Source organism: Poecilia mexicana, unplaced genomic scaffold (assembly GCF_051168715.1).
Source record: "Poecilia mexicana isolate PSO_F unplaced genomic scaffold, ASM5116871v1 scaffold_7, whole genome shotgun sequence".
NCBI lineage: Eukaryota > Metazoa > Chordata > Actinopteri > Cyprinodontiformes > Poeciliidae > Poecilia > Poecilia mexicana.
Window position 1 is genome coordinate 3,120,644 of NW_028263376.1, and position 18,361 is coordinate 3,139,004.

General features: G+C 41.3%; 1 pseudogene; it reads right to left on the reverse strand.

Moving 5' to 3' along the window:
- Positions 1 to 3,542: 3,542 nt before the first annotated feature.
- LOC148158241 (uncharacterized) lies at positions 3,543 to 5,844 on the reverse strand (annotated as a pseudogene).
- Between the last annotated feature and the right edge of the window lie 12,517 nt (positions 5,845 to 18,361).

The following is an 18,361-nucleotide window of genomic DNA, read 5'->3' on the forward strand; positions in this document are numbered from 1 at the left end:
GCGTTCGGTTAAATCAAATGCGATATGAAAGAAGATGGAGTTTGTCTCATCCGGTAAAGAAACACGTTTACTTCAGAAAGGAATTAAAAACAGGTGGCACTGGGCATGGCTAGAGAAAAGCGGATAAGACGGGAAGCTGGCGGAAATTTTTTACAAAAGGGGGGCGCTGGGATTCCTTTGGGGGGCGTTTGGTCGAAGGTAAACTTTACACCTTACAATCACAACAATACCAGTTTAGACTTTGAGCAACTTCCTAAAACTGTATTGTGTAACATTAAAACATGCTTGGATGCAGCTGTACCGATGGCAGCTCTTCTTCTATTCAATGTTTGTAGCTTTTGGTGCAGCTCCGCTCCTGCTACTGGTAGCTTCACCGCATCAGGTCAGCGTCTCACCGGCTGATGACGGTGCTGTGATCACTTTGTCTGGTGTCTGATTTTCTAGTATTTTATGTTTTATTGAGGATTTTTGTACACATGTTTTGGCAGTTCTGTGATCATGTCAAAGCAGCAACTTATATTAAAAAGTGTTTTATTTCCGTTTGAAAGCTGCCCGCTTCCATGGAAGGACAACAGAAAATCGCTCTTACAAACATGTAATTACTAAAATCACGATACCCTGACTTTGTATCCCTCTGAAAAATGAACACATTTAAATAAAGAAATCCCCACGATAGAGAGCGTTTATTTTTGTAAGTGGTCCGGTATGAAACGGGTGTGATAGAACAACGGAACCACAGGACTTTTAAATTTCAATAATCAAAATACCGAAATTGTTTCCATTGTTTTAAAAGGTTTATGCCAGTCTGTCTTTTCCCCATCGATACGCCTTGCACCTTAGAGGGTGAAAAAAAAAAAAAAAAAAAAAAACGACGCACGCAAAACTCTGAAACAGGAGAAGTGGGACATAAAACGGAGCGACGAACTAGATGTGAATTATGGCATAAAACCAGAGAATCCGACGCTGAACAGTGAAAAATCAACACATGATGTGAAACATGACGATTAGACGGAGCAGCAAGTGATGAGTGAAGATTACTGATGGTGAGCATCAATAAATGATAAAATAAATCTAGCAACAGGAAATAAACTAAGGTGGACATAGCAATAAACCAAGAGAGGATAATAATCAAAGGAAACTAAATGGAATTGAATGAAGAAGAAAATGCAAGAATAAACTAAGAAACTAAAGTAAATACAGAGGAATAAACTGGTATGGCAAGACCTTTCGAGCAATAATTAATACAGAGACTGTATGGCAAGAATAAACAGACACCATTTCCAGAAAAAGGTAAAATAATATTGATGAAGTGCCATGGGTTTGTTGAGACCACATTGTTGAGAAAATAAATTTAAAATAAGCTAGTTTTAAAAACTTAACATGTCTTGATTCAAATGCCCTAATTGTGGTTTTGAAATTAGTAATGTATTCTGGCCTATTGACCTTTATGTTACCTGTAGTTACAGCAGATGGTTTGCTAGGATCGTTTGAACTGCGTTTTGTCTGTGGGAAAACAATACAGTGGAAGTTGTAGCTTTTCACACTCATCTGTGAAAGGCCGTAAACACGGCAGGGGTTTCTGGCTTGAGAGAGGGTCAGAGATAGCTCCTGGTTGGATGAGCAAAGATATGCCTTGTTTGAATAAATTAAAGAAAAGAAGATAAAACTTTCTACACAGAAGTAACAAATCAGATTTGCTCTTGCAACTCTCCAAAGATGTCTTTGCACGTCTTTGCTTTTCTTCTTCTTTCCATTTATGTCAGGTAAATGAATGTATGTCTCCGTTGTTCTGCAGTTTCTGGTGTAAGTTTGTGCATTGTCTTACTTCTAAGTTTATGCATTGTCTTATATTGGATTAAACTCTGTTATTCTGTGACGTCAACACGCATTGTTGTTTTCCTTGTGGCTACACGTGGCCCGCCGAGAGGACCTGGGATCCAGAGGAAGAGAGAGATCCAAACTTTTTTCCAAAGTTAACCAATTTAGATAATTTTCTTCCTTAACAACATCTAATACTGAGAATAAATATATCTTACAGACCATAACAGTAAAGAACTTATCACTTATTTATGTTTTTAATAATATTTGATATATTTATTTCTTCAGTATTATTTTTCATGTCAGTGTTAATGTCATGAGGCTGATGAGTCCATGACAGTTTCAATTTGACTCATTAGGATTTGATTAAGAACCAGATTTGTTCTTTGTAATTTCTGTCCAAGAAAACTATTAATCTATAAATCAGTGGACAGGTCTATATAAAGAAATGATCCATGTTTCTGTCTCATATTTGTATGGCATTAAAAGGACCTGGAACTTTTGTTTTTCCACTGAAAGCTTTGGTTTGCATAATAAATGCCATGTGGGTGAAATTTTATGGATGCTACTCTGATGTCCCATTCTCCTGAAGGCAGCACAGAGCTGCACCACCAGAAACTGACAGAAACACTTAAGAGAAGAAGAGCTACGATTAATGTAGTTACAGTTCTATCCATGTTTTAATGTTGCAGAGCTCAGTCGTTTTGCAAATAGATCAAAGTTTAAACTGGCATGTTGTACATCTTTTATCTGGTCATGTTGTGGAATATTTAACAACTAGAAAATGACAAAGAACAAGAATATTTTTTCCACTCTGGCTGCTGTTGGCCTACAAATTTTAAGTTGATTGTTCATTAAATTTTTCATAGACACCTGTGAAAATAATTTCTATTCACATGGCTTTTTTGTTCTCTGGGAAATTATTTTTGATAATAAATACAGAAACAAGCATAAAAATCAAAACATCTACAATAGTGATAGTAATATTAATAATAAAATAATAGTCAGTGCAAAGTAGCCTACAAATTCTTTGTTGGGGGGCGGTGAGGGACCTGAATAAAGGCTGGGGGGCGCTGGCCCAAAAAGGTTGAGAAACTGATTTAGTTGGTAATGTTGCTTGTTCTAAATTACTTGCAAAAACATTGACTGAAAGGACTCTTATTTAATGTTGAGGGATTTTTGCCTGTAAGGCAAACATTTAGCGCACAGACATTTTACATTTTGTTTTGAGTTGAAATGCACTAAAGTCTTATTTAAGTTTGAGTGTTTAGCTTGTTAATTGTATTGTAAGAAGCAATTGTTTGCACTATTCAAAGACACTTTTTATTAAACTGTGGCAATAGCAACGCTATAGTTAATTTCTATCATAACTATAAGTTTCAGGCTCAGGATTTTTTTTTACTTTACGCCCTGTTCTTCTTACTGTTGAATGTTTCTATCCAGCAGCTGGAGATGCGAGATCAAGTCAAGATGCTTTTGGATGTAATAAACAGTTATTCATTTGTTTTGTGGCAGCTTCATTGTATAATGTGAAACTAGGGATAATAAAAGAAACATGAATATTCTTAGCCAAAACTGAGCTTCCAACAGAAATGGCTAACTTCTATCAATTTCTTTTAAACAGGAATAATTTCTCTTAGTTCAAAATGCATATTCTTTATGTTTCTTTGCAGTTCTGCTCTACTCTGATTGAACATTTAAAAAGTAGTGCATTGCACTATCAATCAAACAATGTCCATTACCCAGACATTGTTTTCAAGAACTGCACTGAATTCAGAACGAAAATCTGGGAAATTTTCATAGCTGTCTGCTATTTTCAGAGTAGTTCCACATGTGTGTCCCATAAGTCTTCTTGTGAATTCTGTCATATCTTGAAATTCCACAAATATACTGTTTGTTACAATAAGATCAGATCCAGTGCAAAATCGCAAACATTTCTGAAGTTTAATGTCATCCAGCTCTCTTATGAATCTTTTGAGATGATTCTCTACTTCCTTTTGCTTTGGAGTTAAATCTACAGCAAATTTCAGCAGCTGACAGACTTTTTTGGAAGCTGGTTGCAGGTCTGAGAACAGCTTGGTCAGTGCCTCTGGGCTGAGGGACAGATGTGGGTAGATGATCTCCCTCCAGCTGTCAATAACGAACGTTGGTTTTTGGACAAGCTCTTTGTGAGCTATTTCATCGAGGATTGTAGGAAAACTTTCAGGAGTGATTCTTTTTCTACAGCCATAATTGTCAAGAACTTCCACAAGATCAAGGTCAACAGCAGAAAAATTATTAACTGCCTCCCTCAAAACTTCACATTCTTGGCTGCTCACAAACTGTAGAAAATGTGCTTTAAGATAGCTGTAAACATTATTGAAAAGCACTTGTTCAAGAAAAGGGATTGCAATTTTATTTGGAAAATCCTGAGTCTTGGTAACCTTTCAAAAGGATTCGCCCAACTGCCTTCCATTTTTCAGCGGTAAAGTCATGGTGGATGAATGGCACTTTCACTGTTGTACCAAGGGTGCATCGCTCATAGAATTCATTCCAGAAGCAAGTGAGAACATCTCTCAGTAATCCTGAGCCAGTGCTTGCTTCTTCTGTGTTGTCTGGAAGTATGCGCTTGTTAAGAAAATAAATTTGAAATAAGCTAGTTTTAAAACTTAACATGTCTTGATTCAAAAAGCCTAATTGTGGTTTTAAAATCAGTAACGTATTCTGGCCTATTGACCTTTATTTTACCTGTAGTTACAGCAGATGATTTGGTAGGATCGTTTGAACTGCCTTTTGTCTGTGTGGGAAAACAATACAGTAGAAGTTCTAGCTTTTCACACTCATCTGTGAAAAGCCGTAAAAACAGCAGGGGTTCCTGGCTTGAGACAAAGGGTCAGAGATAGCTCTGACCCTAATAATAAAGCAAAGATATGCCTTATTTGAATAAATTAAAGAAAAGAAGATAAAACTTTCCAATACAGAGTAACAAATGAGATTTTGCTCTTGCAACTTCTCAAAAGACGTCTTTGCTTTTTGTTTGTCGTTTCCATCTTTTGTCTTTTTCTCTCTCAGGTAAATTCATGTGTTGTTTGTGCTCTGAGGTTTCTGATGTTTTGTGATGTATTTGTCTGGTGATAGTATGCATCTGTCTTGAATAAATGCTGATTATTGTGACGCTGTTATCTCTACGTGATCTCAGTCCTTGCGCACAGCATTTTTCTGAATCAGAAAAATGGAATAAGAGAGGATTTAACGAGTCAAAAGGTTTTTAAAGTTCAAGAATTTCTCCTCTCTTAACACGCTTTACATTCAGTGTTTTTCTCATAATCTCTTCATCAGAGAATCCAGTAATAAGGTCATGTAAAGTGTCAGCATAGCGTACAGTGATCATGATTGCATCTTCTGGATTTACTGGACTGGGGGGAACAACAAAACCCTCATAGATTAATGTGTCGTCTGTATCTTCCTCAGCATCTAGAATGGGACCAAAAGTAATTTCTGAATCACCTAAAAGTTCTGAACTATGTAGGACTTCAACAGAATTACTCCTGACTTCCACCACCTGCAATGGATTAAATTCACTGCTACTGCTTTCCAAGACAAATACAACTTCAGATGTGTCACTGTTATCTTCTTCTGGATCTTTTGGTTTTGTTGCAATGTAGAAGCGTAATTTTGACAGTCTTGCTGCTTCATACATGTTGCCAATAGTCAGGCCGGTGTTTTCAGTAAGGTGGCTCTGTTTAAAGTCCCAAACGTCAAACTCAAAATCTGTTTCAGGTCCCTTAGGCGATGTGCCATCAGGGGAAAAAAAGGGTCTTTCCTTTTTGAAGAATGTCTTTTAATCCAGCATCAGTGGCCATTTGAATATTTCTAGTGCCACCTCCCTGCTTCGCTCTCAACTGTTTGGTAGTTTTTCCATCATTATGTATGATTTTGTGTCTCAACATTTTGTGTTCCCCTTTGCTTCTTTTTCTGTCTTGTACTTTCATGTGCCGTTGTCTCCTTTGGACTTTCCTTTCTGTACTTCATTTTCTCACGAAGCTTTTGAAGAAGTCCTGGTTTTCTTTTGGACAATGGCTGTTTGCTTCTGCAGTAGTTGAAAACAGCAATTCTGTCTCCATACGAAGGTAAGTAGTTTTCAAGTGTTGCATCGTCTATGAGACCTATGACATCACAGTCAATCTGCACACAAACAGATGAGAAAGGACAATTATTTACACTGGAAATCAATGTTAAAGTTACCTTTAAGATTGTATCCTTAAGTCCCTGCTTAAAGCGATTTACTGTTTTGGGGAGGGGTTCAAAAAATTTGAAGGTACGGTTTATAGTATGGTGCGCTCATAGTACGGAAAATACGGTAATTGGTCTTAGACTTTTTGAAAACGAATTATTATCTGCCAATAATGCCATCTTTGAATGTCTTTGCTGTAGTAGTGACTAGCGGCGTAATCATGTAATTTTGTTATCACTAGATGGCAGTAGGTACAGAGCAGTGTTAAAACAAGAGAATTAGTGATGAATGAATGTTACCACATTCATGCATCACACACAACAGTGTTGTGGCACTGTTCAGGTGTATTTTTGAAGTGGACATGTTAAGTGCAATTTGAAATAAGAAATGTAAAATATGATAAAAATACATTTTTGTGTTATTTGATTCCCTTTTAAGACACTTTGATAAGAATGACTATATATGTAATATAGGCAGCTACAGAGTATCTTTGTTTACATTTTTGGTTGGTGATGTACTTCGTGATTTTTTCAATTAAAACAATGTACCTTGGCTCTATTTTACTGAATAAGAGGAAGGGCAATATTGGTTAGCATGGAAGTATAAAAACAGATTTGGAAATATACAGTCTATTTAAGGTAAAAGGTATCATGCATAAAAACACACAAGGAAATATTAACAGTTCCTTTTTTATTACAAAAATTAATCACATTAAGTTTGATTTAGTTAAATGAAGCCTACCATGTCCACACCTGTGCAATAAATGTACTGATAGTGTAGCTCAGGGAGTGAGATGTAATTTCAGTCCTGAGCATCACATAGTGCAGGAAAATGATTTCGTGATTCTCATAATGTAACTTTTTTAAACACTGTAACACAAACATGACAAAATAGCATAGATATGCACTTTAGTTGGTGTTGGCAAATATGGTAAAGGGATCCTACTATCAGATCTACAGCCAGTCGCAGATCGGTGGCTGTATGACTTGCACCAGATCGATGCAAGTCATACATTTTCCTTTTAAATATATGCATATATAAACGTTTCTGTCCTCCACTGAACTAAAAGTTGCACAGCTTAACACAGCAGACATCATATTTAGAAGGTGGCTGACATACAGCTAACCTTAGTTTCATTATAAAACATTCAAACAGAAGAACAAGAAAATAAACGCATCAAACACTTACGGGACAATTGTTTTTAATACATAGTTTAGCATATTTAAATATGCTTAGTGGCTATTACAATAGAATATGAATGGAATATTCTGATATTGATGTATGATGAGCATATTACAAAGCACACTGCCGTTCATTTATTTAATACATTAATTAGTAATATCAATACATATTTATATAACTATACAAACACAAATAATTAATGATTAATAATGACACAAATAAATAATGATTAATACTGAATAATATATATTGGATACATGTTTATATGTATGTATGTATATACATACATATATATATATATATACTGCTAAAAAAAATAAAAGGAACATTTCACTATAATTTTGTGTGTGGCTCCAAATCCAGGCCTCCGTTGGTTAATAAATTTAATTTCCATTGATGATTTTTGTGTGATTTTGTTGTCAGCACATTCAGCTTTGTACAGAACAAAGTATTCAATGAGAATATTTCATTCATTCAGATCTAGGATGTGTTATTTGAGTGTTCCCTTTATTTTTTTGAGCAGTGTATATAGATATATGTATATTATTAAGAGAGGAAAATTTCTAAAACTTATTAACCCTTTTTAAAGCCTTTTGACTCGTTATATCCTCTCTTATGCCCGGATTCAGAAAATGCTGTGCGCAAAGACTGAGATCACACAGCGATAACAGCGTCACAATATTCAGCATTTATTCAAGACAGATGCATAGTATCACCAGAAAAGCACATCACAAAACATCAGAAAACTCGGAGCACAAACACATGAATTTACCTGAGAGAGGGAAAAAGATAAAAGATGGAAACGATAAACAAAAAGCAAAGACGTCTTTGGAGAAATTGCAAAGAGCAAAATCAGATTTGTTACTCCTGTGTACAAACTTTATAGTAAAAGCGCATTCTTGTCTTTAATTTATTCAAATAAGGCATATCTTTGCTTATCCAACCAGGAGCTGTCTCGGACCCTCTTAAAAGTTAGAAACTCCCTGCAATTTGTTTTCAAGATCAAACATCAGTTGTCACTTTTATCTAAGCAAAGTGGAAGCGGAGCTTCTCCTCCACTGGCCTGAGCTCGTGCTGTTTTATGGCTTTTCACATATCAGTGTGAAAGCTGGAACTTCTCCTGATTGTTTCCCACACAGACAAAGGGCAGTTCAAAAGATCTTGGCAAACAATCTGCTGTAACTACAGGTAAAATAAAGGTCAATAGGGCAGACCAAGTTATTAATCTGAAGACTATAATTGGGCTATTTCAATCAAGACATGTTGCTAAGTTTTAAAACTAGCATATTTTAAATTTATTTTCTTAACATGTTTTTCAGCCGACGAGTTCTAGCTTCAGAGTGATTCAGCAGCTGAGATTGAGTCCAAAATACGATGCAAGATTCCATGGTGTGCAGTGAATCCGTCTCTTTTTAAAGTTAGAGAATAATTCTTTTTTTTTTAGATTTACGGAATCTCAGTTAGCCTTCATAGCGGGGCTGAACCCCGGTATTACACCAAGCACTGTAGCTAATATTAGCTGGTATCTCGCTGGTGGACGTAAATACAGTAAAGTAATATTCTAATCACAAAATATACACAATAATATGTCCATCTTACTTGTGAAATGTTGTTTGTGGAGCCCTCACATCAATAGCCCATCGATCCGAACAATAATATCCCTCAGTGCTGAGGCATCTTCTGCTGTTTCGGTTGAGCAAAGTAGGAGGGACGACTGCTCCAAGATGGCCGCTGTATTTGCTGCGCTGGAGCAGCCAATGCGGGGTCTACTCTTATATTATGTCTATGGCACTAACTGGTAAAATGGAAGAGAAGGACATTCTTTTTTGATCCGAGACCTGGTGGAGAAGACGACTCTATGGCCATATGAGAGAAGAGTCCAACAAATCCGTGGACAAAGCTACAGAGATGATGCTAATGTCATGTTTGTTTGTTCTCTTCTAGAGGTGCCACTGCCATTTGTTATGCCGTTTGTTATATGCTGTTAGATTTCAGCTTTTATGTGGAGCTGCGTTCTACTCTGTTGAGTGCTAACCACGTTGTTAGCCCGTCATTTCACTGAAGCTAAGGCTTTCTACTGTTCGAAATACAGGCCATTTATTTCTCCATATATTGAATCTCATTATTTTTATTTTGTTTCAACTTGGAGGGAACGGTGTCTTTTTGAGAATAAAGAACCCCTTCTATTTGAAGATACGTGTGCTGTATTAATCCTGGCTTCACATATACATTAAAACTTTTGCTATGTCCTGACATAAGACAGATAATCTGAAAAAAATCGATTTCCTCTGTCTCCTCCCTATGTTTTGCAGAATTACTCAGCTCAGTCAGAAACAGCCAATCAAAACCAGCATTGATCAGCTAGCCATGCTCACAGGAAGTTTTGATTTAGTAACTCAGGATTGTTTATTTTGATGCAACCTGCCTTTAACTTTGAATGAATGTTTCCTTTATTACTTCACATTATTGGATACAGGTGGATTTATTTGACTAATGATTTATGGTACTGAGAACTTTACTGTCAGATATTGTGTTATTTATTGCAGGTTTTCAAGTTGTCCTTTTGACTGAATAGCTACTGCATTGTGCCTGCAAGTATTATGCATGTTTATGTCTAAATTAATTGAATTTATTGCCAGATAATTTTAAATTTTGCCAAATCACATAGCAGCATTAATACCTAACATGAAAAGTTAACAGCCAATCCAGGTGATCGGCAGTGATCAGTGATCAGCAATGGTCATGGATGATCGGAATCGACAGCAAAAAACCCGATTGGAACATACCTAGATGGTGGTCACACCCCACTGACACTAAAGCAGGTTTCAGAATGCATTGACCTTAATGAACTTATTAGGTTTAAAAACTGCTTCCTTCTGAATCAGATGTAGCTGGAAAGCTTTCTGCATCTCATTTCACAATATCTATTACAGGACACACACACACACAGTAAATTGTTAACATCACCATCAACAGGTCCAAATGATGTTTCTTTGAAATCAGTGAAAAGTATTTGCTCCCAACTTAAACCACAGTTCAGATTCACCTTAGTTGCTTTTTGTCATGTCCTACTAAAATCAGTCCTGCAATCAGCTTATCAGTGTGACTGTTTTTAAGCCAATAGCAGGGCCAGAATTGAATCAATGCTTTTCAAATATTAGTTTTTTCTTTACCAGTGGGCATCCTGTTCAGTAGTTGATTGATTGCCATGATGATGTACTTTCTTTATTAAAAATAGATGTATATATATGCATTCTCATGTGAGTGGTCTCTCTTCTGGGTCATGACTCAAATTCAGTCATCAGGCAGATATCAGTTATAGCTGGTAATTTGTCACAGATAGGTGTGGATGTGTAACTGTCAGCTTCCTGCTCTGGCTTTTGACTGAAAATTTTAATAATGTCTTGTTTTTGGTAGACTTACTTAGGCGTACTGATTGATTTTTCTTAACAACTGTTGTATCATGAGGAGAAAGAGAGAATAATTCTACTATTGTTAAACATGTTCTTATGCTATCTTATGTGCCTATAACTAGAGGAGGTGAGTCCAAACTTTTGCCATGACAGCCAAGATCATCCAAGGGCCACAAAAGTAATTAAAATTAAAATTTTAAAACAAAGGCTGACTTTGTAACTGTCTTTATATGACTCTGGAGGTTCAGAGATAAATGAGGATTACTTTGTGTTGCTTCTAAAACTTTTTTATTTTAAGATTCTGTCTGTGAAAATTTCATCCTGAAGGACAAATCGGGTGTCTGGCTGCATCAGTTGCCTGTGATTGTGAGCCAAATTGGCTTTGTTCTAGAACTGAGGTCAGGAAACGCACAAAATTACTCAGAGGGCCACAAACTAGAGGCTTTTAGACAGTGAGACACAGTTTTATGCTGCTTTCTCATTATGCCACTGATTTTCCTTTTCATCAGTCATCAAATCATCACCTTATTAGCATTTAAGCTGGTGCTGGAGTGATCACATTCTGATAATTTTGGGGAAAATAGTATTTTATGGTTAAGCTCAAAATGTAATTTTTGACCTTTGTTACAAAGGCTCGGTGAAAATTGTTTGTGACCAGATTGGGCCAGGTGTTGGTTGGTTCGGCCTGGATGGGGAAGGTGCGCCACCCAGTGACCACATCTCCAACTCCAAGCCACCTTCTGCTGCACATCTGCTGTAACGACGCAATAAAGAGAGATTGAAAACAAAGCCCATCTCCAGTTTGTTCTGATCGACACACAGTGGCGAGTGTAAATATCCCACCAGCTTCAACTTCAGAGTAGATCCTCAGCTACAATTTTTGGTCCTTCGAGCCGGAGCAGGACACTTACCACTGTTTCAGCATGCGGTCCAGCCAAGAAGCAACAGTTAGACCGAAGCGGCAAACCCGCCCACCTTCATATTTACAAGATTATGAAACCAGTTATATGGGGCGGCATCTTCAGCCTTCATTTGATTATGGAGGTGTACAAGCTGATACTGGATGCTATGATAGCTCGTATTCACCAGAAGAGGGAGCTGCCAAGATGACACCCCTCACTCCCCCATCTGATACACCACGATGGCCCAATAGTCAATGGGAAATCACGGTAGATGAGTGGGTTGGTTCCCCAGAACAGAGAGTTACTGAACCACAGCGGTGGAAGAGCTTATCAGAAGAGGACTTCAGAGATTATTCTGTGTCTTCACACCCCAGACAGTTAATGCAGACCTCCTCACTCTACCGCTCAGAGCTGGAGCTGCTAAGAAGACAGAGAGCTGAATTGGAGCAGTCTAAAGAAGCGATGCGTGCTGAGATGGCTGAACTCAGAGAATTAAAGGAAGAAATGAAGAGAAGGATGGGACCTCCCAAGCAGAGCACAGCCACTGTCCAGCAGAGGTTTGGAGTCCCACCACCAGCATATGCAGCACCACCACCTCCAACACAGCTGGTGAACGATGAGGAGGAGGAGGACTGGCCTGATCCTCCACCATGGCCTGAAACAAGAGAAGAAGCTGAGCCTTCTCCACCATCCCAGCCAGTTCTGACTATGTTGGAGAAGCTGATGAGTGATTTACAGCTCATAAAGAATCAGAGTCAGAGTATGATGTATCAAAGTAAACCTCCCTTTGCATCACATCATACAGCGTATGTTAGTAACAGTAAGGTGGAGGTGCAACAAGAGAAGATGAGGCACAGCGATACCAGATATCAACCGCCATCTCACTCTTCTCATGTCGGAGGAGTAGGAAGACCACAGTTCCGTGGACCCACCACTACACAAGAGGAGATGCTGACAGATGTTCATGGGTCACCAAGGGCAGAATGCTTGGAGTCAACAACGGGTTTGCATCCTCCTTCGACCTTACCAGTTCTCACTGAACAAACCTATCGAGGTCCTAGGCCAAGCATTCCCTACTTTGCCAGACGAGACCCCAGCAACTTTGCTCGGCTAAGGATTGCCTTAACTAATTTGTTACCTCCTGATGGGACAGAGCTGTTCAAGTACCAAATCCTGGTGGATCACCTTAAACTTGAGGAAGCCAAGCTCATTGCAGATTCTTATTTGAACTCCGCCACACCATACTCGGACACTATGGAGGCCCTGAATGAGAAGTTTGGCCAGCCACATCAGATGGCATTGAATAGGATTGCCAGTGTAATGGATGCTCCAGATGTCCGCCGAGGTGACTCTACAGCATTTGAGAAGTTTGCTCTCCAAGTCCAGTCCCTGGTCGGGTTGCTCAGAACGTTGGGCCCAGATGGTGATGCTGAGCTAAAATGTGGATCACATGTAGCCCGCCTGCTGAGTAAATTGCCTGCAGATCAGCGTGCAGACTTCCGACGAGCTATGTTCCGCCATCCCAACACCGTCTACACTTTGGTAGATTTTGCTGAATGGCTCCAGTACGAAACGTGGTGTCATAATTCTGATAGTCATGATTCTGGATCAGGAACTAAAGACAAAGCAATTCATCAGAAGAAGAGGGTCACCACTATACTGCACGGATCCAAGGATGGTTCAGTTCCCAATTATGCAGGGAAGAAGGGCACCAAAGCAGAACGTTATTGCCCCTACTGTGGAAGTATGCACCATTATCTCAGCCAGTGTTCTGACGTTCAGAAGTTGTCGAGGGACCAACTGTCCCAGTGGATAAAGGACCACGACAGATGTTGGCGTTGTGCAAGATCTCATCATGCAGCTCAGTGCGATCTCCGGAAGCCTTGTAATCTATGTCAAGGGAAACATCTTCAGGTGCTCCATGATGTAAACACTAGAGCCAACAAAGAAACAACTAAGGAGGAAAGTTGTCTCATCAGTACCACCACTGACATGCTTTACCTTGACAGGCCACTGGAGGTCAGCAGAGTCTTGCTAAAAGTAGTCCAAGTCACTTTGCATCACGAGAACCACAGCCTCAAGACCTATGCTCTGCTCGATGATGGTTCGGAACGCACAATGCTCCTGCCCTCTGCTGCCCACAAGCTTGGCCTCCAGGGCAATCCAGAGACTTTGAATCTGAGAACTATAAGGCAGGATATCCAGACATTGAGAGGTGCGTCAGTTTCCTTCCATATATCCCCTTCCTTCAGCAGTCGCAGCCGTTTCGCTGTGAATGGAGCCTTTACTGCTGATCGTCTGGTCCTAGCAGAACAGTCCTACCCAATTGACAGACTCCGGAAGCAGTTCAAGCACCTGTCTGATCTGCCTCTGCATTCCTTTAAGAATGCACAGCCTCTGATCCTCATCGGTACGGACAACCCTCACCTCATCACCCCCATCGAACCAGTCCGGTTGGGTCCACCGGGTGCACCTGCTGCGGTCAAAACCAGACTCGGATGGGCTCTTCAAGGACCCATGAGAATAGCAAACAGTGGTCTCCAACACCCACAGTGCTTGTTCACATCAGTTTCTCACTCTAACACGGAGCTGCTGAGGAATGTGGAGAAACTCTGGCAGTCTGATGTTCTTCCCTACCGGAGCGAGAAGACAGTAACTCGTTCCAAACTGGACCAGGAGGCTGTGGACCTGTTGGAGAAGAAGACGGAGCGCGTGTGTGTGGATGGGGTTCTCCGTTACGCTACACCACTGCTACGAAAGAAAACCATGCCTGCCCTCAAGGCCTCTCCTGATTCGGTGATGTCAAACCTGCGGAACAATGAGAGGAGATTAAGTAAGAACCCAACAATGGCTAATATATATCAGGAGGAGATTCAGAAACTGGTCCAGGCCGGTACTGTGGCAAAACTTGATCCCCAAGAAACCACAGCTGATGGAGAGTCATGGTTCATCCCTCATCATATGGTGAGCCATAATAACAAGAACCGGCTTGTGTTTAACTGTTCCCACCAGTACCAAGGTCTCAACCTCAATGACTTCTTACTACCTGGACCTACCCTCGGGGCATCACTTTTAGGAGTGCTGCTACGGTTCCGGGAACATGCCATCGCCATAAGCAGTGATATAAAGGGAATGTTTCACCAAGTTCGCCTCCTATCAGAAGATAGACCCCTCCTGAGGTTTTTGTGGCGGGACCAGGTCAAAGACCGACCACCAGACATCTACGAATGGCAGGTGCTTCCCTTTGGCACCACTTGTAGCCCCTGCTGTGCTACATATGCCCTCCAGCGTCACGTCACCGACCACAGTAAAGATGGAGAGGATGTGCGGTTTTCTGTTGAGCGGTGTTTTTACGTCGACAACTGGTTGCAAAGTTTGCCATCTGCAGAGGAAGCAAGAGCCTTAGTGGATAAATTAAGAGCATTGCTCCTTTCAGCAGGGTTCGACCTTCGTCAATGGGCAAGTAATGCGACGGAGGTGATCAGTCACCTACCGAGTGAAGCCCGTTCCCCCACTACAGAGCTCTGGCTGACACAGGACAAGTCCGATCCCTTTGAAAACACACTTGGACTCAGTTGGAACATTCACAAAGATGTCATAGGCTACAAACACAGACCCCTCAACTATGGACCTTTGACCATGAGGAACATCTACAAAGTTCTTGCTTCCCAGTATGATCCCCTGGGTTACATCCTGCCCTACACAACCCGTGCCAAGGTGCTGGTTCGTCAACTATGGGAGAAGCATCGGGACTGGGATGACCCACTGCTTCCCTTAGATCTACAGCAACTGTGGGAGCAATGGGAAGATGAACTCAAGCTACTGCCACAAGTCACCTTACCCAGACACTATACTCCTGCAGTCGACGATGCTTCAGTCACTAACAGGCAAATACACATCTTCTGTGATGCGTCGGAGCAAGTTTATGGGTCAGTTGCATACCTCAGGACTGAGGATAGCCAGGGTCAAATCCACCTATCCTTCCTCCTAGCCCGCTCACGAGTAGCCCCCAGGCGACAACTGTCTATACCTCGGTTGGAGCTTTCTGCAGCCTTAACAGGAGCTCAGCTAGCTAAGCTGTTAAGTGCAGAGCTCACCCTGAGGCTCGACACTACCACCTTGTGGACAGATTCCACCACTGTGTTGAGATGGATACTATCGGACTCATGTCGCTACAAAGTATTTGTGGGCACCCGCGTGGCTGAGATTCAAGACCTAACAGATTTACAGTCTTGGCGTTATGTGGATTCAGCCAGCAATCCAGCTGACGACATCACCCGGGGTAAGACCTTACAGGAGTTGTCTGAGCTGACCAGATGGAACCAAGGACCATCTTTCCTACTTCAGGCCTCAGACTACTGGCCTACTAATCCAGCAATCCCACTCGAAGAGGAATCCTCAGAACTACGGAAATCCGTATTTTGTGGTGTAACTTCGACCACCACATTCTCAAGCCCAGAGTCTGAGACCTACAAAGACTGGCAGGAACTGCTTGAATCCACTGCACAGAACCTACAAGCTGCAGTCGGGAAGGATGTGAGTTTGAGTGCTGAAGACTATCGCAAAGCAGAGAGGCACATTATGGCTAAGATACAACATGATAGCTTTCCTGATGAGATCAGACTTCTTAAACTGGGGAAGCCGGTTGCCACCAACAGTAGGTTACGTGCCTTAGCACCCCAGTTGGATGAAGCAGGAGAAATCAGGGTGGGTGGTCGACTGAGACAGGCGAAGGATCTTGAATTAGGAGCAGTACATCCCATAGTTCTAGATCCAAACCATCCATTCACCAGACTTCTGATACAGGACTACGATCGACGTCTATGCCATCCTGGTCCTGAGCGACTGTTTGCTGACATTCGTCGAAACTTTTGGATACTGCGAGGCAGAGAAGCAGTTCGACGTCATCAGTCCAAGTGCTCAAATTGCAGACGTTGGAAGTCCAAGCCTACTATCCCTCAAATGGCTGACTTACCAGCTGCTCGTCTCCGCCTCTATAAGCCTGTTTTCTACTCTACAGGGACAGACTGTTTCGGACCATTCCATGTCAAAATTGGACGGCGTAACGAGAAAAGATGGGGCATCATATTTAAGTGTTTAACAACCAGGGCTGTCCACCTTGACATCCTCACCCATCTTGATGTTGACTCCTTCCTCATGGCCTTACGGAGATTCATAGCCCGTCGGGGTACACCTTCGGAAATTCTCTCAGATCAGGGGACCAATTTCCGTGGGGCGGAACGAGAGCTACAACAGGCCATAGCAAAGATGTCTCCGGACCTGCAGCAGTCCCTTGCCAAACAAAGGATTGTTTTCAAGTTCAACCCTCCTGGTGCCCCTCATTTTGGTGGAGTGTGGGAAAGAGAAATACGTTCTGTTAAAACTGCTTTGTATGCCACCGTCGGGGCCCAACCATTGCCAGAAGAGGTGCTTAGGACAGTCCTTGTTGAAGTGGAGGGAATCTTGAACTCAAAACCCTTAGGTTATGTATCCTCCAGTGTTGCAGACCCTGACCCTGTAACACCAAATCATCTGTTGATGGGGCGGCCGGATGGGTCGCTGCCCCAGGTTGCGTACCCTGCAACTGAACTTCCCAGCAAACGCCGCTGGCGGCATTCACAAGCTTTGGCAGACCATTTTTGGTCCAGATTTATTAGGGAATACCTTCCCAATCTACAAGTCAGGCAGAAATGGCAGACTTCTCAAGCTGACCTAGTTCAGGATACGGTGGTCATGCTCATGGATCCTCAACTTCCCAGAGCACTCTGGCCAGTCGGACTAGTGACCAAGTTGCATCCAAGTGCTGACGGCCGCATCAGGTCTGCAGATGTTCGAGTGAAGGACCGAATCTACACCCGACCAGTGGCGAGGATGATTGTTCTTCCTGCAGTTCCTGAGGATTCCAACAGCCACGGTTCATCATTAGAGACTTAAATTGTCGCCTTTGTTTAGAAACAAATGTATTTCATACATTTGGGGGCGGCTGTTACAAAGGCTCGGTGAAAATTGTTTGTGACCAGATTGGGCCAGGTGTTGGTTGGTTCGGCCTGGATGGGGAAGGTGCGCCACCCAGTGACCACATCTCCAACTCCAAGCCACCTTCTGCTGCACATCTGCTGTAACGACGCAATAAAGAGAGATTGAAAACAAAGCCCATCTCCAGTTTGTTCTGATCGACACACAGTGGCGAGTGTAAATATCCCACCAGCTTCAACTTCAGAGTAGATCCTCAGCTACAACCTTAGTTGTGAATATGAGCAATGTTTTGTTGGAGAAAATTTTCTTTTGATGATTTCGTCAAGAAATAAATGGTGGATTAGTAACGACGAGGGAACAAATGACAGCTGTGTATTTGGACACATCCCTCTCCTCACAACTCACTCCGTCTGTCAGACATTTATTTTTACTGCGGCAGTTTTAAATCCGTGATGATCTCAGCTCTGTGTCTCTCAGTGTGTGTTATGCCCAGTGTAGTTTGCAGTGAAGAAAAAGACATGAGCTTTGCTGGAAGGCTTCCCGCCTGAGAGGCCAGAACCGCAACACTTAACCCCGACTCGCACACAAAGAGTCCTTGCCACATTTATTCACTGTAAGAAAAAAAAAAAATCCAACATATGGATACCATAAATTCAAACAGGCCTATAAATTCCTGTGGCACTCATTTGAATTTTTAAGTTGAGTCATTGTGACTCCTTTGGGTTTGACACTCGTTTTAATAAGCTAAAACCGTAATTCCTGTCCAAAAACGACAGCTGCTCGTTTATATCAGTCATGACATCGACAAAAATATTCGTACCCTTTAAACTCTTCCACATTTTGCCACCTTACGGCCA